Source organism: Clarias gariepinus, chromosome 12 (genome assembly GCF_024256425.1).
Source record: "Clarias gariepinus isolate MV-2021 ecotype Netherlands chromosome 12, CGAR_prim_01v2, whole genome shotgun sequence".
Taxonomy (NCBI): domain Eukaryota; kingdom Metazoa; phylum Chordata; class Actinopteri; order Siluriformes; family Clariidae; genus Clarias; species Clarias gariepinus.
In genome coordinates this window covers 33542519-33563437 of record NC_071111.1, presented here as the reverse complement: position 1 = coordinate 33563437, position 20919 = coordinate 33542519, and the positions used below count along the sequence as shown (strand labels likewise).

At 44.4% G+C, this 20919-nt stretch overlaps 13 non-coding genes across 13 annotated transcripts; all 13 read left to right on the top strand.

The window, feature by feature from the left end:
• Positions 1 to 223: 223 nt before the first annotated feature.
• Positions 224 to 337, top strand: LOC128534903 (U5 spliceosomal RNA). Its single transcript, XR_008361652.1, has one exon. It is a non-coding gene; the product is annotated as a U5 spliceosomal RNA (small nuclear RNA).
• Positions 338 to 480: 143 nt separating this feature from the next.
• Positions 481 to 671, top strand: LOC128534990 (U2 spliceosomal RNA). Its single transcript, XR_008361731.1, has one exon. It is a non-coding gene; the product is annotated as a U2 spliceosomal RNA (small nuclear RNA).
• A 538-nt stretch (positions 672 to 1209) lies between these two features.
• Positions 1210 to 1323, top strand: LOC128534902 (U5 spliceosomal RNA). The gene has a single exon (XR_008361651.1). It is a non-coding gene; the product is annotated as a U5 spliceosomal RNA (small nuclear RNA).
• Positions 1324 to 1466: 143 nt separating this feature from the next.
• LOC128534978 (U2 spliceosomal RNA) lies at positions 1467 to 1657 on the top strand. The gene has a single exon (XR_008361720.1). It is a non-coding gene; the product is annotated as a U2 spliceosomal RNA (small nuclear RNA).
• A 520-nt stretch (positions 1658 to 2177) lies between these two features.
• On the top strand, positions 2178 to 2291 carry LOC128534901 (U5 spliceosomal RNA). The gene has a single exon (XR_008361650.1). It is a non-coding gene; the product is annotated as a U5 spliceosomal RNA (small nuclear RNA).
• A 143-nt stretch (positions 2292 to 2434) lies between these two features.
• Positions 2435 to 2625, top strand: LOC128534837 (U2 spliceosomal RNA). The gene has a single exon (XR_008361597.1). It is a non-coding gene; the product is annotated as a U2 spliceosomal RNA (small nuclear RNA).
• Positions 2626 to 4678: 2053 nt separating this feature from the next.
• LOC128534900 (U5 spliceosomal RNA) lies at positions 4679 to 4792 on the top strand. The gene has a single exon (XR_008361649.1). It is a non-coding gene; the product is annotated as a U5 spliceosomal RNA (small nuclear RNA).
• Positions 4793 to 4935: 143 nt separating this feature from the next.
• LOC128534966 (U2 spliceosomal RNA) lies at positions 4936 to 5126 on the top strand. Its single transcript, XR_008361709.1, has one exon. It is a non-coding gene; the product is annotated as a U2 spliceosomal RNA (small nuclear RNA).
• A 524-nt stretch (positions 5127 to 5650) lies between these two features.
• Positions 5651 to 5764, top strand: LOC128534898 (U5 spliceosomal RNA). Its single transcript, XR_008361648.1, has one exon. It is a non-coding gene; the product is annotated as a U5 spliceosomal RNA (small nuclear RNA).
• Positions 5765 to 5907: 143 nt separating this feature from the next.
• LOC128534853 (U2 spliceosomal RNA) lies at positions 5908 to 6098 on the top strand. The gene has a single exon (XR_008361612.1). It is a non-coding gene; the product is annotated as a U2 spliceosomal RNA (small nuclear RNA).
• A 522-nt stretch (positions 6099 to 6620) lies between these two features.
• On the top strand, positions 6621 to 6734 carry LOC128534897 (U5 spliceosomal RNA). Its single transcript, XR_008361647.1, has one exon. It is a non-coding gene; the product is annotated as a U5 spliceosomal RNA (small nuclear RNA).
• Positions 6735 to 6877: 143 nt separating this feature from the next.
• On the top strand, positions 6878 to 7068 carry LOC128534953 (U2 spliceosomal RNA). The gene has a single exon (XR_008361698.1). It is a non-coding gene; the product is annotated as a U2 spliceosomal RNA (small nuclear RNA).
• A 522-nt stretch (positions 7069 to 7590) lies between these two features.
• On the top strand, positions 7591 to 7705 carry LOC128535094 (U5 spliceosomal RNA). The gene has a single exon (XR_008361825.1). It is a non-coding gene; the product is annotated as a U5 spliceosomal RNA (small nuclear RNA).
• Positions 7706 to 20919: the final 13214 nt, after the last annotated feature.

Below are 20919 nucleotides of genomic sequence, written 5' to 3'. Positions count from 1 at the left end.
CCCACACTCTTTTTTTACTGCCTTCCGTTTCTAGGGACACAGCACACAAGTCTCACCTGGTCCTTGTTGGCAAAATTTGAATAGCCCTCATTTCTTACTGCCGATTACTGACCTTGTGCTGCTCCGCCTATTTACAATAACCTTCTTTCACAGGCCCCCTCACCCTAAGGTAGCTCTCTACCTGTGCAACACTGGACCAGGGGCCTGGTCCCACCTCCAAAGTATCTCAGGTTTCTCTTCAATCACGCATAAATCTTTCGCCTTTTACTAAAGATTTCCGTGGAGAGGAACGTTGATGAGTTTACCTTATTTTTGTGGGCTTTGCTCTTGCAAAGCTGATTTTTGATTGTGTTTAAAGTGAGAAATGAAAGGAAATTTCCTGGTCTCTGGGCCTGAGCTTCCAACCGATGTTACCACCTACCCTCCTGAAGTCATCCCGAAGTCCAGGTGTGAACCCTTGTCTTGGGAAGTTTACGGGTTATCGCTTCTCGGCCTTTTGGCTAAGATCAAGTGTAGTATCTGTTCTTATCAGTTTAATATCTGATACGTCCTCCATACGAGGACCTTATATTAAATGGATTTTTAGATTAGGGAGCAGGAACAGGGGCTTGCTCCATCCGCTCCACGCATCAACCTGGTATTGCAGTACTTCCAGGAATGGTGCACTCATACAAAATGTCAAAGAAAGAAATGTGTATGCACAGTAATTGAAAGGTTTCCAGGTTTTATGTATTTGGGACTCTCACCTTAATTTGTCAAAATTTACATGTGTTGACCATAGATTGATGTAAATTTGGAGACTTGTTGTGAATTACACGAATTATGGATGTTTTCAAACAGGAAATGCCAACTTTACTTTACTTTACTTTACTTTACTTTACTTTACTTACTTACTTACTTACTTACTTACTTACTTACTTTTACACACACACACACTGCCCACCACTCCGCCTGCATCTCAGCCCTGCCCATTTACCCCTTTCCCTCCCACACTCTTTTTTTACTGCCTTCCGTTTCTAGGGACACAGCACACAAGTCTCACCTGGTCCTTGTTGGCAAAATTTGAATAGCCCTCATTTCTTACTGCCGATTACTGACCTTGTGCTGCTCCGCCTATTTACAATAACCTTCTTTCACAGGCCCCCCCACCCTAAGGTAGCTCTCTACCTGTGCAACACTGGACCAGGGGCCTGGTCCCACCTCCAAAGTATCTCAGGTTTCTCTTCAATCACGCATAAATCTTTCGCCTTTTACTAAAGATTTCCGTGGAGAGGAACGTTGATGAGTTTACCTTATTTTTGTGGGCTTTGCTCTTGCAAAGCTGATTTTTGATTGTGTTTAAAGTGAGAAATGAAAGGAAATTTCCTGGTCTCTGGGCCTGAGCTTCCAACCGATGTTACCACCTACCCTCCTGAAGTCATCCCGAAGTCCAGGTGTGAACCCTTGTCTTGGGAAGTTTACGGGTTATCGCTTCTCGGCCTTTTGGCTAAGATCAAGTGTAGTATCTGTTCTTATCAGTTTAATATCTGATACGTCCTCCATACGAGGACCTTATATTAAATGGATTTTTAGATTAGGGAGCAGGAACAGGGGCTTGCTCCATCCGCTCCACGCATCAACCTGGTATTGCAGTACTTCCAGGAATGGTGCACTCATACAAAATGTCAAAGAAAGAAATGTGTATGCACAGTAATTGAAAGGTTTCCAAGTTTTATGTATTTGGGACTCTCACCTTAATTTGTCAAAATTTACATGTGTTAACCATAGATTGATGTAAATTTGGAGACTTGTTGTGAATTACACGAATTATGGATGTTTTCAAACAGGAAATGCCAACTTTACTTTACTTTACTTTACTTTACTTACTTACTTACTTACTTACTTACTTTTACACACACACACACTGCCCACCACTCCGCCTGCATCTCAGCCCTGCCCATTTACCCCTTTCCCTCCCACACTCTTTTTTTACTGCCTTCCGTTTCTAGGGACACAGCACACAAGTCTCACCTGGTCCTTGTTGGCAAAATTTGAATAGCCCTCATTTCTTACTGCCGATTACTGACCTTGTGCTGCTCCGCCTATTTACAATAACCTTCTTTCACAGGCCCCCTCACCCTAAGGTAGCTCTCTACCTGTGCAACACTGGACCAGGGGCCTGGTCCCACCTCCAAAGTATCTCAGGTTTCTCTTCAATCACGCATAAATCTTTCGCCTTTTACTAAAGATTTCCGTGGAGAGGAACGTTGATGAGTTTACCTTATTTTTGTGGGCTTTGCTCTTGCAAAGCTGATTTTTGATTGTGTTTAAAGTGAGAAATGAAAGGAAATTTCCTGGTCTCTGGGCCTGAGCTTCCAACCGATGTTACCACCTACCCTCCTGAAGTCATCCCGAAGTCCAGGTGTGAACCCTTGTCTTGGGAAGTTTACGGGTTATCGCTTCTCGGCCTTTTGGCTAAGATCAAGTGTAGTATCTGTTCTTATCAGTTTAATATCTGATACGTCCTCCATACGAGGACCTTATATTAAATGGATTTTTAGATTAGGGAGCAGGAACAGGGGCTTGCTCCATCCGCTCCACGCATCAATCTGGTATTGCAGTACTTCCAGGAATGGTGCACTCATACAAAATGTCAAAGAAAGAAATGTGTATGCACAGTAATTGAAAGGTTTCCAAGTTTTATGTATTTGGGACTCTCACCTTAATTTGTCAAAATTTACATGTGTTGACCATAGATTGATGTAAATTTGGAGACTTGTTGTGAATTACACGAATTATGGATGTTTTCAAACAGGAAATGCCAACTTTACTTTACTTTACTTTACTTACTTACTTACTTACTTACTTACTTACTTTTACACACACACACACTGCCCACCACTCCGCCTGCATCTCAGCCCTGCCCATTTACCCCTTTCCCTCCCACACTCTTTTTTTACTGCCTTCCGTTTCTAGGGACACAGCACACAAGTCTCACCTGGGGCCTGATGTATAAACGTTGCGTACGCCCAAAATGGGCATAGAAATATGCGTACGCATTTTTCCACGCACATATCGGGATTTATAAAAAATAAACTTGGCGTAAATAAGTGCGCACCGTAAGGATGCTCTTGACCGTGCGTACGCACTCTTTTAAAAGAGTATGTGTTTTGGCGACACCAACTGGCCCAAATAGCAACAACTATTTAAAATAGTCATCACTCAATTAATCAAATTGCATCAACCTGAATTATCATTATCAGCATTCTTAACCAAGTGCAAATACTTTGAATTTACTTTTTTTTTTATGAATGGGCTATAAAAAGGTATGTGCGTATATAACATATCATCATAATGGATGCTCTAGCGCTGTTAGAAGACCTTGCTAATGACGCTCTACGGAGGGAGCGTGTTTCCAGAGACCGTGAAGATTTCCTTGCTCATGATGATGATTGGCTCATGTGCCGATTTTTATTTCCAAGAGCCATTCTCTTGGAATTGTGTTCTAAATTACGGCCAGTATTGGAAAGACCCTCGCGGAGAAACCGCGCTGTGTGTTCAAGTACAAGTGGTGTTGTCTTTTTAAGTTATTTTTTATTTGCATATGAATAAACAGGAAAATCGACTGTTTTAATAAACGTATCTTAAGGACAGCTGCATCTATTGCTAGATTTGTCACTTGGATATTTTAGGACTTTCCACTTCCGCGGAATTTGAATTGGTTGATTTAAATTATCCACAATAAAAAAGCAGATTTTTAAACAGACAAAAACTTATATAATGTGTAGATAAATCAATTACTTACCATCGTCACCGCAAATCACATCCGTATCACTTTGGAATTCTGGAAGAACTCCACTTAATCCTGTTTCCCCTATAATCGCGCCCACCCTTACATCAAAGGCTGAGAGGTCAGTGATTCCTTGACCACCACCAGTTGTTACGACACTGCGCCTGTGTGCACATATTCTTTTTTTTAACGACTACTTTTAAGTCTGACCATTTTTTTTTTTGGTCTCTTGGACTGTGCGAGGCACCGATGTAACAGCATTGACTGCTTCTGTTATACTTGCTCCCATTCTACCATCTTTCTTTTATTTGAAATGCCCGCAGAGAGCCCACCAAATAAAACTTTTTTTCGGCCCTCCACCTCAGACAGCAGTACCTCCATCTCGCAGTCGGTGAAGTTTCTTTTTTTTTTTTTGCTTTTCGTTTCTGTTTTTCCATTTTTAGCCAACAGATCAATGACAATTATCGGTCGTATTAATATGCAGGGAGATCATACATATTCAAAATAGGCGGTCTTAACCTCCAAATATGGTTATTTCAGGAGGAGATTGGGGTAAGCTATAAGCACGTGCACCTACGCACAATATTCAGATAATTGTGATTTATAAAGCGAACCTTGCGCAGGTTCTGGCGTACGTACGGTTTTATAAATCTAAAAACTTTTGTGCGTACGCAAATTCTGCCTTATGTGCGTACGCACATTTTAAGGATGAAATCTACGCAAAGTTTTATACATGAGGCCCCTGGTCCTTGTTGGCAAAATTTGAATAGCCCTCATTTCTTACTGCCGATTACTGACCTTGTGCTGCTCCGCCTATTTACAATAACCTTCTTTCACAGGCCCCCTCACCCTAAGGTAGCTCTCTACCTGTGCAACACTGGACCAGGGGCCTGGTCCCACCTCCAAAGTATCTCAGGTTTCTCTTCAATCACGCATAAATCTTTCGCCTTTTACTAAAGATTTCCGTGGAGAGGAACGTTGATGAGTTTACCTTATTTTTGTGGGCTTTGCTCTTGCAAAGCTGATTTTTGATTGTGTTTAAAGTGAGAAATGAAAGGAAATTTCCTGGTCTCTGGGCCTGAGCTTCCAACCGATGTTACCACCTACCCTCCTGAAGTCATCCCGAAGTCCAGGTGTGAACCCTTGTCTTGGGAAGTTTACGGGTTATCGCTTCTCGGCCTTTTGGCTAAGATCAAGTGTAGTATCTGTTCTTATCAGTTTAATATCTGATACGTCCTCCATACGAGGACCTTATATTAAATGGATTTTTAGATTAGGGAGCAGGAACAGGGGCTTGCTCCATCCGCTCCACGCATCAACCTGGTATTGCAGTACTTCCAGGAATGGTGCACTCATACAAAATGTCAAAGAAAGAAATGTGTATGCACAGTAATTGAAAGGTTTCCAAGTTTTATGTATTTGGGACTCTCACCTTAATTTGTCAAAATTTACATGTGTTGACCATAGATTGATGTAAATTTGGAGACTTGTTGTGAATTACACGAATTATGGATGTTTTCAAACAGGAAATGGCAACTTTACTTTACTTTACTTTACTTTACTTACTTACTTACTTACTTACTTACTTACTTTTACACACACACACACTGCCCACCACTCCGCCTGCATCTCAGCCCTGCCCATTTACCCCTTTCCCTCCCACACTCTTTTTTTACTGCCTTCCGTTTCTAGGGACACAGCACACAAGTCTCACCTGGTCCTTGTTGGCAAAATTTGAATAGCCCTCATTTCTTACTGCCGATTACTGACCTTGTGCTGCTCCGCCTATTTACAATAACCTTCTTTCACAGGCCCCCTCACCCTAAGGTAGCTCTCTACCTGTGCAACACTGGACCAGGGGCCTGGTCCCACCTCCAAAGTATCTCAGGTTTCTCTTCAATCACGCATAAATCTTTCGCCTTTTACTAAAGATTTCCGTGGAGAGGAACGTTGATGAGTTTACCTTATTTTTGTGGGCTTTGCTCTTGCAAAGCTGATTTTTGATTGTGTTTAAAGTGAGAAATGAAAGGAAATTTCCTGGTCTCTGGGCCTGAGCTTCCAACCGATGTTACCACCTACCCTCCTGAAGTCATCCCGAAGTCCAGGTGTGAACCCTTGTCTTGGGAAGTTTACGGGTTATCGCTTCTCGGCCTTTTGGCTAAGATCAAGTGTAGTATCTGTTCTTATCAGTTTAATATCTGATACGTCCTCCATACGAGGACCTTATATTAAATGGATTTTTAGATTAGGGAGCAGGAACAGGGGCTTGCTCCATCCGCTCCACGCATCAACCTAGTATTGCAGTACTTCCAGGAATGGTGCACTCATACAAAATGTCAAAGAAAGAAATGTGTATGCACAGTAATTGAAAGGTTTCCAAGTTTTATGTATTTGGGACTCTCACCTTAATTTGTCAAAATTTACATGTGTTAACCATAGATTGATGTAAATTTGGAGACTTGTTGTGAATTACACGAATTATGGATGTTTTCAAACAGGAAATGCCAACTTTACTTTACTTTACTTTACTTTACTTACTTACTTACTTACTTACTTACTTTTACACACACACACACACTGCCCACCACTCCGCCTGCATCTCAGCCCTGCCCATTTACCCCTTTCCCTCCCACACTCTTTTTTTACTGCCTTCCGTTTCTAGGGACACAGCACACAAGTCTCACCTGGTCCTTGTTGGCAAAATTTGAATAGCCCTCATTTCTTACTGCCGATTACTGACCTTGTGCTGCTCCGCCTATTTACAATAACCTTCTTTCACAGGCCCCCTCACCCTAAGGTAGCTCTCTACCTGTGCAACACTGGACCAGGGGCCTGGTCCCACCTCCAAAGTATCTCAGGTTTCTCTTCAATCACGCATAAATCTTTCGCCTTTTACTAAAGATTTCCGTGGAGAGGAACGTTGATGAGTTTACCTTATTTTTGTGGGCTTTGCTCTTGCAAAGCTGATTTTTGATTGTGTTTAAAGTGAGAAATGAAAGGAAATTTCCTGGTCTCTGGGCCTGAGCTTCCAACCGATGTTACCACCTACCCTCCTGAAGTCATCCCGAAGTCCAGGTGTGAACCCTTGTCTTGGGAAGTTTACGGGTTATCGCTTCTCGGCCTTTTGGCTAAGATCAAGTGTAGTATCTGTTCTTATCAGTTTAATATCTGATACGTCCTCCATACGAGGACCTTATATTAAATGGATTTTTAGATTAGGGAGCAGGAACAGGGGCTTGCTCCATCCGCTCCACGCATCAACCTGGTATTGCAGTACTTCCAGGAATGGTGCACTCATACAAAATGTCAAAGAAAGAAATGTGTATGCACAGTAATTGAAAGGTTTCCAAGTTTTATGTATTTGGGACTCTCACCTTAATTTGTCAAAATTTACATGTGTTGACCATAGATTGATGTAAATTTGGAGACTTGTTGTGAATTACACGAATTATGGATGTTTTCAAACAGGAAATGCCAACTTTACTTTACTTTACTTTACTTTACTTTACTTACTTACTTACTTACTTACTTTTACACACACACACACACTGCCCACCACTCCGCCTGCATCTCAGCCCTGCCCATTTACCCCTTTCCCTCCCACACTCTTTTTTTACTGCCTTCCGTTTCTAGGGACACAGCACACAAGTCTCACCTGGTCCTTGTTGGCAAAATTTGAATAGCCCTCATTTCTTACTGCCGATTACTGACCTTGTGCTGCTCCGCCTATTTACAATAACCTTCTTTCACAGGCCCCCTCACCCTAAGGTAGCTCTCTACCTGTGCAACACTGGACCAGGGGCCTGGTCGCACCTCCAAAGTATCCCAGGTTTCTCTTCAAACACTCATAAATCTTTCGCCTTTTACTAAAGCTTTCCGTGGAGAGGAACGTTGATGAGTTTACCTTATTTTTGTGGGCTTTGCTCTTGCAAAGCTGATTTTTGATTGTGTTTAAAGTGAGAAATGAAAGGAAATTTCCTGGTCTCTGGGCCTGAGTTTTCAGCAGATGTTACCGCCTACCCTTCTGAAGTCATCCCGACGTCAAGGTGTGAACCCTTGTCTTGGGAAGTTTACGGGTTATCGCTTCTCGGCCTTTTGGCTAAGATCAAGATGTCAGAAGTGGATGCTGCCGGGCCGGTCCGTGTGACGTGGCTAAGAAACTCTGTAAGGATTGAGTTAAAGAAAAATGCGAGTCAACTCATCAGGACCAGATTTCGTGTCGGACATTTTGTTAAGGAAATTTTGCAAGGTGTGCTGGCTAGACCAGCTTCTTCCATTCTCTGTCTACAGGATTTTGCTCATATTGGATTTATGGATGTTACTTTTGGAGAAATGGATGCCTGCTTGGTGTTCATGTCTGCATGGGAGAAGAACCAGGAGCATCCAGCACTGGAGGGGCTACTGTTAAGAGCTCTTTACATCTGGGAAGAGGTATCTGTCACCGTGCACATGTATAATCCATTTGTTGAAGAGGAAGACATAAACTGCTTTCTACGTAGATTTTGTTTGAAAGTTGAGGGTGGACAAAAACTTTTGAACACATACGGAATCTGGACTGGGAGGCGGAGATATCAAGTGCGCTTTCGTCCAGATCCTTCTGCACCTGGTAGGGTAATGCAGCCTCCAGCCTCCTTTGCTATTGGACCCCATAGGGGGTTCCTGTATTATCCTGGGCAGCCGGTAACCTGTAGAAAATGTGGAACAATAGGACACACAAAGTCCACTTGTAACAGTAGCAAGTGCCGATTATGCGGGTCCCAAGACCATGTAGCGGCAAAATGTGATGTCCCTAAGAAGTGTAGTCTTTGTGGTGGGGGAAACCACCTTTATAGGGATTGTGGACTGAGGAAAAGAACCTTTGCTGACTTGTTTGCGGTGGAGGGCCCCACGGGCGAGGAAAAGTTAAGCTCCAAAGTGAAACCAAGCAAGAGTGAAGGAGCTTTGACCATAGACAGCCCTGCAGATCCAGCTTCAGGATGTGGTGCAGAAATACAAGACCAAGACAAAGGACACAACATGGAGAGAGAAGGAGAACCGTCTGTACATGAAATGCCGGGAAACATCAAAGAGAAGGACGTTGAAGAATCAGAAGGACTGCTTCAGGCCATAGGCGAGATACCAGAGGAAAATCTACTGGCAAAAATTAATCCTAGAGTAGATGAAGTGCAGGTTATGGACAATGCAAACATCGAGGCTCAAGCCGACTGGGCGAGCAGCCTTCCAGGTGATGCAGAAATGGTTCCAGAATGGGCTATTGTTACTGGAAAGCGACCCTTACCAAAGGAGGATGTAGAGGAGGAATCCCAAAGAAGGACTCGGTGCCAAGTGAGTAACAGATTTGAATTATTGCAAGAGCTTGATGATATGGATGACAGTGAACCCTGTGTGTTGGCGGCCTTATCCCCAGTCCCCCGTTTCCGGGGTGGGAGGAGGATAGGCTTAAAAAGACTATGGGGATGGGGAGAGGAAAGAGAATGAGTGGGGTCTCCCCTTTATAAGGGGAGGCAAACTAGATAAATGTTAGTTAATTTTTGTACACTTAATGTAAGGGGTCTAAAAAGCCTCCAAAAACGAAGAGCATTTTTCCTGTCACTTGAGTTTGTTTCTTTTGATGTATTATTTTTACAGGAATGTCATTTGAAAGATAATGTGGATGTGAAGATTTTCCAAGAGGACTGGAAGGGGGGGATTTCAGTTTGGGGGGTGGGGAATGCTAAAGCAGATGGAGTAGGGATTTTATTTAGGGGGTGGGATTGTGAAATTACGGCTACGCTGAGCATAGTGCCAGGACGCGTTTTGTGTGTGGATTGCAAATTTCGGGGAGTCCCTCTTAGACTAATCAATGTCTACGCACCCTGCACAGGGGATAGAAAGGGGGGGTTCTTCACAAATCTTGAGCATGTCTGTTTTACAAATAGATTGGTGCTCCTGGGTGGGGACTTCAATGTGTCCCTTGACAAGAAAGAAACAGGAGGAGGTAGTGCAGAGATAAGATCCCTCTGCAGTACGGTCCAGCTAAAAGATGCGGGTGAACTCGCAGGACCAGGTCGGGGGGATTTACCTGGAGTAATTCACGGGGAGACAAATCAAGGCTAGACTATTTATTTTTTCCAAGGGACACGAGGCAAGGAACTATACGAATTTTCCAACTTGGGCCTCAGACCATAACGTAGTGGGGATTACAGTGGTGATAAAAGTAGAAAGTAGGGGTCCAAACTACTGGCATTTTAACACCAGCCTGTTGGAGGATGAGGATTTTCATGCAGTATATCGGGTGATTTGGAAGAGCTGGCAAGCTTTAAGACAGGAGTGGCTTTCCTGGGGAAGTTGGTGGGAAGGGGTAAAAGCCCGCACAGCAGCTTTCTGTGGAGAATGGTCCAAAAGAAAGGCTTAGAATGAGCGACAGGTAATCCAAGCTGCCTCAGATAAACTACAGATCTTGGGAGTAAAGTTGGCCTCCGGGGAGTCATCGGATTGGAAGAGCTTTGAAACACTCAAAGAACAAATTGGGTGTTTTTTTTTTTAGAGACGTGCTAAAGCTTTTGCAATACTGGCTGGGGCTCGAAAGGGCTTGGAGCGGGAGCGCCCATCCAGGTTTTTTTTTCGAGGCAGTTTGAACTAGACCGAGAAAGTCTGAAATAGAGGTGGTGCAGCATGAGGGGAAGAATATAAACACCGTGACAGAAATGGCATCCAAATTTTATGAAGGCTTCTTTAGGCAAAGAGGCCAGGAATGAAAGGACAAGACTCGCTTGCTGGACTGGCTCAAAAACTAACTTTCAAATGAGGAATGCAAAGCTCTAGAATGTGGCTTGTCCCCGAGAGAACTGGAGAAGGCCTTGAAACGATGTTCTGCACCCGGATTGGATGGGCTACCACAGGAGTTCTATGTAGCTTTCTGGGATCTCATAGGACCAAATCTGCTGGCCGTTTTTCAAGAGTGTATAGGTCAAGGGCTTCTTACCCCTTCTATGCGGATGGGCTGCATAACCCTGCTTTATAAAAAAGGGGAACGGTCTGACCTGTCAAACTGGTGCCCGATAACCTTGCTAAACGTAGACTACAAAATTTTAGCGAAGGCCATCACGCTGAGGTTGAGGGGGGTTATGGCCTCAGTGGTCCACCCAGATCAGACTTGTGGGGTACAAGGTCGGACTTGTGCTCTCAACTTGTGTCTCATTAGAGATGTGCTTAGCAAGGCTGAAGAACAAAATGTCCCTGTAGCCTTGCTAAGCTTAGACCAGGAGAAAGCCTTTGACCGGACAAGTCATAACTTTCTCTTTTCCGTTTTAGAGAGGCTGAACTTTGGGCCTTTCTTTGTAGTTTTGGTAAAGCTACTCTATGAGAAAGCGGTCAGCAGAGTCTGCGTCAATGGCTTCCTGTCCAGGTCAGTGCAGCAGGCGGGAGGAGTGAGGCAGGGTTGCCCTTTCTCTCCGCTGCTGTACGTGTTGACGATTGAACCGCTAGCTGCTAGTCTGCGAGCTGATCGAGGACTGAAAGGATTTCATGTGCCAGGGGGGAAAGGGAGTAAAGCCTTTGTCTCCTTGTACGCAGATGACCTAAATCTGTTCTTGACTGATGAAGGAGATGGAGAGAGTGAGGGCTCACTTAAATTCTTACTGCCGGGCAGCTGGAGCAGCTGTAAATACCTCCAAGTCAGTGGTTATGGTGGGTGGTTCGTGGGTAGGACGGTCAACCGGCTGGGGTGGTTACCCAACATGTAAGGATGGGATTCGGATACTGGGGATTCAATTCTTTCATCCGGCTAGTGGGGCGAGAAACTGGGTTAGCATGCTGAAGAAAGTACAGCAACACCTAAGTCTTTGGGGGTCAAGAAAGTTGTCAATTACTAACCAAATTTTGGTTGTCAAGACAGATGTGCTGTCCAGGTTGACACATTTGGCCCGGGTGTTCCCAATTCCCTTAGAAGGGTATCTTAACCTGGAAAGACTAATCTTTGGTTTTATCTGGGGAGGGAGAGTGGAGCTGGTTTAAAGAGCCTTAAATGTATCAATCGATTGGGAACGGGGAAAGAGGGGTACCACATCTGCCCCAAAAAACCATGGCCATATTAGTGGCGTTTCATGCAGAGCTTGTCGTTCACCCATCTAGCCACCCAGCCTCAGGCTTTGCCAAATATTGGCTCTGGCTTTCTTTAAGGAGCTTGGCCCTATTAGATCTGTCAAGCCTGTGCTCATTAGTTAGGCCATGGCATTATGAACGCATGGCACAGTTTTTGCATTCAATTCCTGAATGCATTGAGGGAGGGAAGGTACTACGGCACAGGCTTCTTTACAACCTTTTAAGGGAAAACCATGAAGCTCCGTTGGCGCGACAAATTGTGGGACAAGATGTGGAATGGAACTCTCTTCAGCCGGCCTATTTGGAAAGTGAGGCAAAAGACCTAAATTGGCTAGGTGTAAGAGAACGCCTCTATCATTTTGGGAGCACAAGAAACCCCTTATGCCTGGTAGGATGTGGCTTGAAAGAGACAGTGGCCCATGTTTTCTGGTTTTGCCCATGTGCTAGGTCATTTTGGGAATTAGTTAAAAAGTGGACAGGAGAGAGCCTTATGGTTCCCTGGAATGAGGGGATGGTGCGGTTCGGGGATGGTTTGAAGGCACTGAAACCAAGAAAATATGAAATTATATGGACAATAGTGTCGGAAGGGAAAAGAGCCCTATGGGGTTGGAGAGGAAAGTGTTTGCGAGTGCAAAATCCAAACCAAGAACCGGGGTCCGTTTTTCTAATTTTCTTAAGTCGCATAAGAGTCATGGAGAAGAAACGGAGAACTCAACAAACAAAGGGAATCAGGGAGAGTCCCACCCAGGACCACTGAAGAAGGGGATAGGGTAAATGATTTTGTACTGTTTGGATGTTAGGAGGTTTATTTACCCATCTATAGAGATAAGAAAGACGAGAGCCCACAGTGTGCTTTAGTTTTCTAAATTGGATTCCTCTCCACTGGTAAGGTAGGTTTTTAACTTTTGTACTGTTTTTGAAACACAATTGGTTCATACTGTATACTGTACCTAGTATTTATCAAGAGTAGTTAATCAAGAGTAGTTTCAGGTAGCTTCCTTAAGGTGTGAATTGTGGGCAGGGCTTAGCTACATATATTGAAGGTGTCTTCTACACTTGTGTCTGTAGCAGTTAATAAGCATATCCTGCAACAAAGGTAGTGCACAGAGAATTGACTCAAGCTCTTGTATACCAAGAAATTACAAGTTTTATAGACCGTTACCGCAGTCTAGCATGTGTCTTAAACCTATCTGTCAGTTCTCACAGACCAAGATGCTTTTACTCACACAACAGAGGCAGATCTCCCAGAAACCTCATCTACCCTCCAGTACTGTCTCATTGCCCTGCACTGGTGGTAGGTGGGCTCTGGAACTGCCAATTTGCTGTAAAGAAAGCAGATTTTATCTCTGCTCTAGCTATCCATTACTCTTTTGACTTTCTGGCACTAACTGAGACCTGGATATCTCCTCAGAACTCAGCTACACCGGCTGCCCTATCCTCTGCCTATGTATTCTCTCACACTCCACGAGAAACTGGCAGAGGTGGTGGTACGGGTCTCCTGTTGTCCAAGAGATGGTCCTTTTTGCCTATCACCCTGTCTCATCTCAGTTTTTTTATCATTTACTTACTTTTATCATGCAGTTAAGGTAACCTCTCCAATTAACCTCCACATCTTAGTTATTTACCGTCCTCCTGGCTCTCTAGGAAACTTTCTAGATGAAATGGACATGCTCCTTAGTCTTTTTCCTTCTGCTAACACTCCTCTCACTGTTCTAGTAGATTTCAACCTTCCATCTAATGAACTCCAATCCTCTTTCCTTCTCCCTCTCCTTAACTCCTTCTCTTTAACTCTAAACAGCTGCCCTCCTACACACAAGGCAGGGAATTCTTCTTCAGACAAAAGTTGGAAGCCTCTGCACATGATCCTGGCAAACTCCACAACATCTCCTCACTACTCAACCCACCGACTCCTCCTTCCCTTTCCTCTCTGACTGCTGATGATTTTGCCACATTCTACGATGGGAAGATTGCAGCAATCCGCCAGTCCTTTGCTTTTAACCAAACTCCTACAGCAGAACCTCAGGACCTTCCCTTCCCTCCCTTAGCAGAATTTTCCAACCTGTCATCTGATGAGATTCAACAGATCATCTCGTCATCTAACCCCACCACCTGTTCATTAGACCTAGTCCCTTCCACAATACTCCAGGCCATCTCACGAGACCTTTTTTCCCTTCACCACAGCCATCATCAACCATTCCACATCATCTGGTTATGTTCCTGCTGCTTTTAAGGAGGCAAGGGTTATTCCCATCCTTAAGAAACCCTTCCTGGACCCATCACAAGTTAACAACTATCGCCCAGTATCACTGCTCTCTTATTTCCAAAATTCTTGAAAGAGCTGTTTATAACCAAATGTCTCTTTATCTCTCACAGAACAACCTTAATGATCCCAACCAATCTGGATTCAAAGTGGGACATTCCACAGAGACTGCCCTTCTGTCAGTCACTGAGAAGCTCCATGCTAGTAGATATGCTAAACTGTCATCTGTCCTCATCCTCCTGGACCTGTCAGCTGCATTTCAAATTCAAAATTTTATTTGTCACATACACAGTCATACACAGTACGATATGCAGTGAAATGCTTAGACAACTGCTCGTGACCTAAGAATATGAATAGCGAATAAATATGAAAATTAAAATAAAGGGTAAGTTTAACTAGGGAAGAATAAAATAAAAAATATATACAAATAAAAGTAAAAAAATAAAATATCTGTACACAAAATACACAATATAGAAAATATATGGAAAATATATGAAAAAATGTAAAACAATAAGAGCAGCCGAATAAATGGTAATAAAAGAATGGTTATGTCCATGGTTGTGCAATCCACATATTAAAAGTGACTTGTGCAGTGCAAATGTGCTTAAAGTGATTTGTGCTGGAGTGATTTGATTTGATGACCACAAAGTGTAGTTGTGCAGTGGCCAATAGTGTAAACAAATGTCCAGAATGTCCAGTGTGTGTGTAAAAACCATTTGTGTGGGTCAGTACTGTGTGGTGGTGTGATTGTGATTGAGAGACCGTATTGCCTGCAGGAAGAAGCTCCTCCTTAGTCTCTGTGTTGGCCTTCAGGGAGCGGAATCGCTTTCCTGACCTCAACAGAGAGAACAGTCCATTGTTGGGATGGCTGAGGTCCTTCACTATCTTCCTGGCCTTAGTCCAGCACCGCCTGCTGTAGATTGAGTGCAGGTCAGGAAGCTCTGTGTGGATGGTGCGCTCAGCTGATCGCACAACCCTCTGTAGAGCTCGTCTGTCCTGCATGGTGCTGTTCCCGAACCAGGTTGAGATGTTTCCCGTCAGGATGCTCTCTATGGTGCAGGAGTAAAAGTTCCTGAGCACCTTGGGGGGCAGTCGGAAGTCTCTCAAGCGTCTGAGGTGGTAGAGACGCTGTCTGGCCTTTTTCACCACAGTGTTGATGTGACAGGACCATGACAGGTCCTGCGTGATGTGAACACCGAGGTATTTGAAGCTGTCCACTCTCTCCACTGGGCTCTCGTTGATGACGGGGGTCTGGTAGTTCCTCTCCCGCTTGGTACTGAAGTCCACTACCAACTCCTTTGTCTTACTGACGTTTAGAAGGAGGTTGTTCCTCTGGCACCAGTTCTCCAGATTCCTAATCTCCTTCAGGTAGGCTGTCTTGTTGTTATCAGAGATCAGGCCCACCACGACAGTGTCGTCAGCAAACTTAATGATGGTGGTGGAGCCGGTAGTGGCCACACAGTCATGTGTACAAAGAGTACAGCAGGGGGCTCAGAACACAACCCTGGGGGGCTCCAGTGCTGAGAGTGATGGAGGCTAAGACGTGTCCGCCCATCCTTACTGCCTGTGGTCTGCCAGTTAGGAAGTTGTAAGGAAGTTTGTAAGTCGCTCTGGATAAGAGCGTCTGCCAAATGCCTAAATGTAAATGTATGTAAATGTAAGTTGGAGATCCACTGACACATAGATGAGCTGAGTCCCAGGTGCTCCAGCTTGGTCGTGAGTGTGGAGGGAATTATGGTATTAAATGCAGAGCTGTAGTCGATGAAGAGCATTTTAACATAATTCCCCCTTCTAGTGTCCAAGTGAGTAAGTGATGTGTGGAGGAGATGTGAGATTGCATCGTCTGTGGAACGATTTGAACAGTAAGCGAACTGTAGTGGGTCCAGTGTGTCGGGTAGTGATGAAATGATGAAGTCTCTGACCAGGCGCTCAAAGCACTTCATCACTACTGAGGTGAGGGCTACAGGGTGATAGTCGGTGATCCCCACATGCTTTAAAGAGTCCATCATTGTTCCTGTCCCGAAGAAACCTCATCCTGCTTCACTCAATGACTGAGATAAAGAGATGTTGAATATCTCAGTGAACACAGGTGCTAGCTGGTCTGCGCAGGCTCTAAAAATACGGCCTGAGATGCCGTCTGGTCCTGCTGATTTCCTGGTGTTCACTCTCTTGAAGGCTCTCCTCACGTCATGCTCAGTGATGATGAACGCGTTTCCGGTGCTGGCAGTGTCTTCCTGTCTGCAGCCGCTAGCGCCGCTAGCATTAGCATCAGCATCGCTAGCGTCTTTAGCTGCAGCCTTGAAGCGAGCATAGAAAGTGTTCAGCTCGTCTGCCAGAGTCACGTCCGTGTTCGTCATACCGGTTGTTGGTGTTTTATAGTCCGTAATTGTCCTTAATCCCTGCCACAGGCTCCTAGAGTCACTCTTTTGGAGTTGTGACTCTAGTTTTCTCCCGTAGCGCTGCTTCGCCTCTTTCACCGCCTTCCGGACGCTGTATGACACAGCCTTGTATGGTTCCATGTCCCCCGACGCGAGTCCCGTGTTGTAGGCAGCAGTGTGAGATTTCAGAGCGTCGCGGATGGTTTTATCCACCCACGGCTTCTGGTTGGGAAACGTTTTAATAGTCTTTTTCTCCACGGTATCATCCGCTAGTTTCCCGATAAATCCCACAACCGCTTCTGTAAACACGCTGACGTCATCATTGGAGCTGTTTCGGAACATGTCCCAGTCTGCGTCATCGAGTGCGTCCTGTAACGCGGCCACCGATTGGTCCATCCAGCGCGCGACCTCCCTCTAAACCGGAACTTCCTGTTTCAGCCTTTGTTTGTATTTTGGCATGAGGAAGATGGCGGCGTGGTTGGATTTACCAAACGGAGGGCGAGATTGTGCCTTGTAGCCGTCCTTGACTGTAGTGTAACAGTGGTCCAGTGTCCTTTCGCCCCTGGTGGGGCAGGTGATGTGCTGATAAAAGTTTGGCGCTGCGCGTTTGAGGTTGGCACTGTTAAAGTCCCCCGCCACAATGAGCGCAGCGTCCCGATGCTGTGTTTGGTGCTGTGTGAGTGCCTCATGCAGCTCGTATAAGGCAGTGTCCGTGTCCGCTTGTGGTGGAATATAAACGGCACTGATTATGACCGATGTGAACTCCCGAGGTAGATAAAAAGGACGACACATGATGGACAGTAGTTCCAGATTTGGTGTGCAGGAGCGTGTGGGAGGAGTCCCGTGTCCTGTCCATGCGGTGAACCGAGAAGAACTCGGCCAGCTGGATAGCGTGGTCCGGCACCGCTGGGTTCAGCCATGTCTCGGTGAAGCAGAGGAGATTGCAGTCCAGAATGTCTCTCTGGAACTTTATCCTGGCCCTGAGGTCATCGAGCTTGTTCTCCAGTGACTGGACGTTGGCGAGCAGGATGCTAGGCAGAGGTGTGCGGTGTGCACGGGCTCTCAGCCTGTTCCTGACGCCGGCTCGTTTCCCTCAGGGCTGCCGCTTCGCGTCGCGTCCTTTGTTGTCCCTCAGGATCTCACTCGGCCAGCTCGGATCCGGAGTTAAAAATGTCGAATTGTGAGTACATTGTACACCAATAGAAATAAGAGTGTCTCTATCATAACTAATGTACTCCATGGTGGTAATTTTGCCGGTTTTAAAACGCTGTAAACTAACTTAAAAGACAAAAACAAAGAAAAGGTGGTCGGAGCAGTCGTGACGGCAGCCGACCTCACCGGCGCCATCTTGGATCTAGCCATGATATGGTGAACCACAAGATTCTATTATCTATTCTTACAAGCCTTGGAATTTGTGGAACAGTGTGGCAATGGTTTGCTTCTTACTTAGAAGAGAGATCATATGAGGTAACATGGAGGAGATCTACATCTGCCCAACGTAGACTCTCTACTGGGGTCCCACAGGGCTCAGTACTTGGTCCTCTTCTGTTCTCTTCTGTTCTTCCTCTATACCCGGTCTCTTGGTAAGGTCATATCATCGCATGGATTTTCATACCATTGTTATGCAGACAAAACCCAACTTGTTCTCTCCTTTCCTCCCTCTGACACTTAGGTTTCCACCCGGATCTCAGCATGTCTGGCAGACATCTCATTATGGATGGCTGCTCATCAGCTGAAGCTCAATCTCAATTCAATTCAATTTTATTTTATTTGTATAGCGCTTTTAGCAATTGTCATTGCCGCAAAGCAGCTTTACACAATCAAAAGAATTATTTAAGTTTGTATGAAATGTGAATGTGTATGAATCAAAATGGTCAGTTTGTCCCTGGTGAGCAAGACGAGGGCGACAGTGGCAAGGAAAAACTCCCTGAGATGGTAATAGAAAGAAACCTTGAGAGGAACCAGACCCAACAGAGAACCCATCCTCATTTGGGTAAAACAGAAAGCAGTAAATGATCTGCATTTATACAGTGTGTTAGGTGGCAGGCAGTTCAGCTATAATAGCTGATGTTAATTGATGTTAATACGGAGTCCAGGTAGTTATTGAAGACTCAGGTAGACGTGTAGGAAGTTCCAGTCCTGAACTATCGAACTGTCAAGTCCCCAGAGAAACAGTTACACAGAAACACCAGTCGAGGCCAGAACCATCTTCTAGGTAGAGAGAATCATCCCCAGACACCAGACGCATCCCAAAGAGACACATGGGGCATCCATGTGACGAGATCTCCAACCAGAAGCGGGGCACCAGGATGGGTCAGACAGGTCCGGAGGGCAGAGGGAGTCTGGATCACTGGCAGCTCAGGAACGACATGTGTAGCTCAACAGAGAGAGAGAGAGAGAAAGAGTGAGAGGGGGAGACAGAGGAGAGAGAAAGAGAAGAAGAGGAGAGATGGCAATTAGGTATGGTCACAGTCACACAATGTATAATGTGAATGTATATTAACTGTAGAGTGCAAGCAGAGACTCCGGCAGGACTAACTATGACAGCATAACTAAAAGGGAGAGCCAGAAGGAAACACAAACATGAGGGCTTCCTGAGATGTAAAGCAAACAATTACCTCACCGTTAGCAAACCTGAGTGATCAATGAGAGTGAGGAAGACAGCATCTAAACATACCAGTTCACCATAATACTCTACGTCCATGAGTCCCCCAGTTCTGATCCTTTACCTATGGCAAATCTATTTTTAAAAATGCTTGGCTAAATAAATAGGTCTTTAGCCTGGACTTAAACACTGAGACTGTGTTTGAGTCCCGAACACTATTTGGAAGACTATTCCATAATTTTGGGGCTTTGTAAGAAAAAGCTCTGCCCCCAGCTGTATTTTTCATAATAAGCGGTACTGACAAGCAGCCTGCATCCTTTGATCAAAGTAGGCGTGGAGGTTCATAAGACACTAGCAGTTCGCTCAGGTACTGCGGCGCGAGACCATTTAATGCTTTATATGTCAAGAGTAATATTTTAAAATTAATGAGAAATTTCACAGGGAGCCAATGCAGTGAAGATAAGATAGGGGCGATGTGCTCACATCTTCTGGTTCTAGTGAGGACTCTCGCTGCTGCATTCTGGACTAGCTGAAGCTTATTTATGCACCTAGCTGAACAACCAGACAGTAAGGCATTACAATAGTCCAACCTAGAGGTGATAAAAGCATGAACTAGTTTTTCTGCATCGTTTAGCGACAATATATTTCTTATCTTGGCAATATTTCTGAGGTGAAAGAATGCTATCCTGGTAATATTATCTACATGAGCTTCAAATGAAAGCCTGGAATCTATAATCACACCAAGGTCTTTTACTGTTGCACTTGATGGAACAGAAAGGCCATCTAAAGTTACAGTGTGATCTAAAATTTTACTCCTAGCTGTATGCGGTCCTATGACTAGAACTTCTGTCTTATCCGGATTTAGCAGAAGGAAGTTGATTAGCATCCAATTTCTTATGTCCTGCACACATTGCTCAACTTTAGTAAGCGTTTTTTCTCAACAGGTTTTGCTGAGACATATAACTGTGTGTCGTCAGCATAACAATGAAAACTAATACCTTACTGGTTCCATGCTTACGGATTATGTTGCCCAGAGAAAGCATGTAAAGGGAAAAAAGCAGTGGACCTAAAACTGAACCCTGCGGAACGCCAAACTCCACTAGAGAACATGCAGAATAATCACCATTTAAGTCTACATACTGATAACGATGGGTCAGATAGGATCTGAGCCAGGAGAGGGCTGTACCCTTCATTTCTACTACATTTTCTAATCTGTGAAGAAGAATAGCGTGATCAATGGTGTCAAAAGCTGCACTGAGGTCGAGTAATATAAGCATAGTTACACAACCCTGATCAGAGGCCAATAGAAGGTCATTTACTACTTTAACGAGTGCTGTGATGAGGCCTAAATCCTGACTGATACAGTTCATGTATGCCATTTCTATGTAGATATGAGCATAGCTGCTCCGCTACTATCTTTTTCAGAATCTTAGAGATAAAGGGGAGGTTTGATATTGGCCTGTAATTGGACAGCTGACAGGGGTCGAGGTCAGGTTTCTTAATTATTGGTTTGATAACTGCTTATTTAAAAGATTTTGGAACATAACCAATGCTGAGTGAAAAATTTATTATTCTTAACAGGGGTTCTGTTATTGCTGGTACTATCTGTTTAAGAAAATGTGTCGGTACAGGATCTAATATACAGGTTGATGAATTTGCAGAAGAGATGAGTGAAATTAGTTAATTCTCTTCAAGGGGAGTAAAGTATTTTAGGTTCTGATCTGACATGGCTAGATTAACATCTGCATCAATTACATTGTTCGGTTTCAAAGCCTCAATTTTATGCCTAATATTTACAATTTTATTATTAAAAAAGTTCATGAAG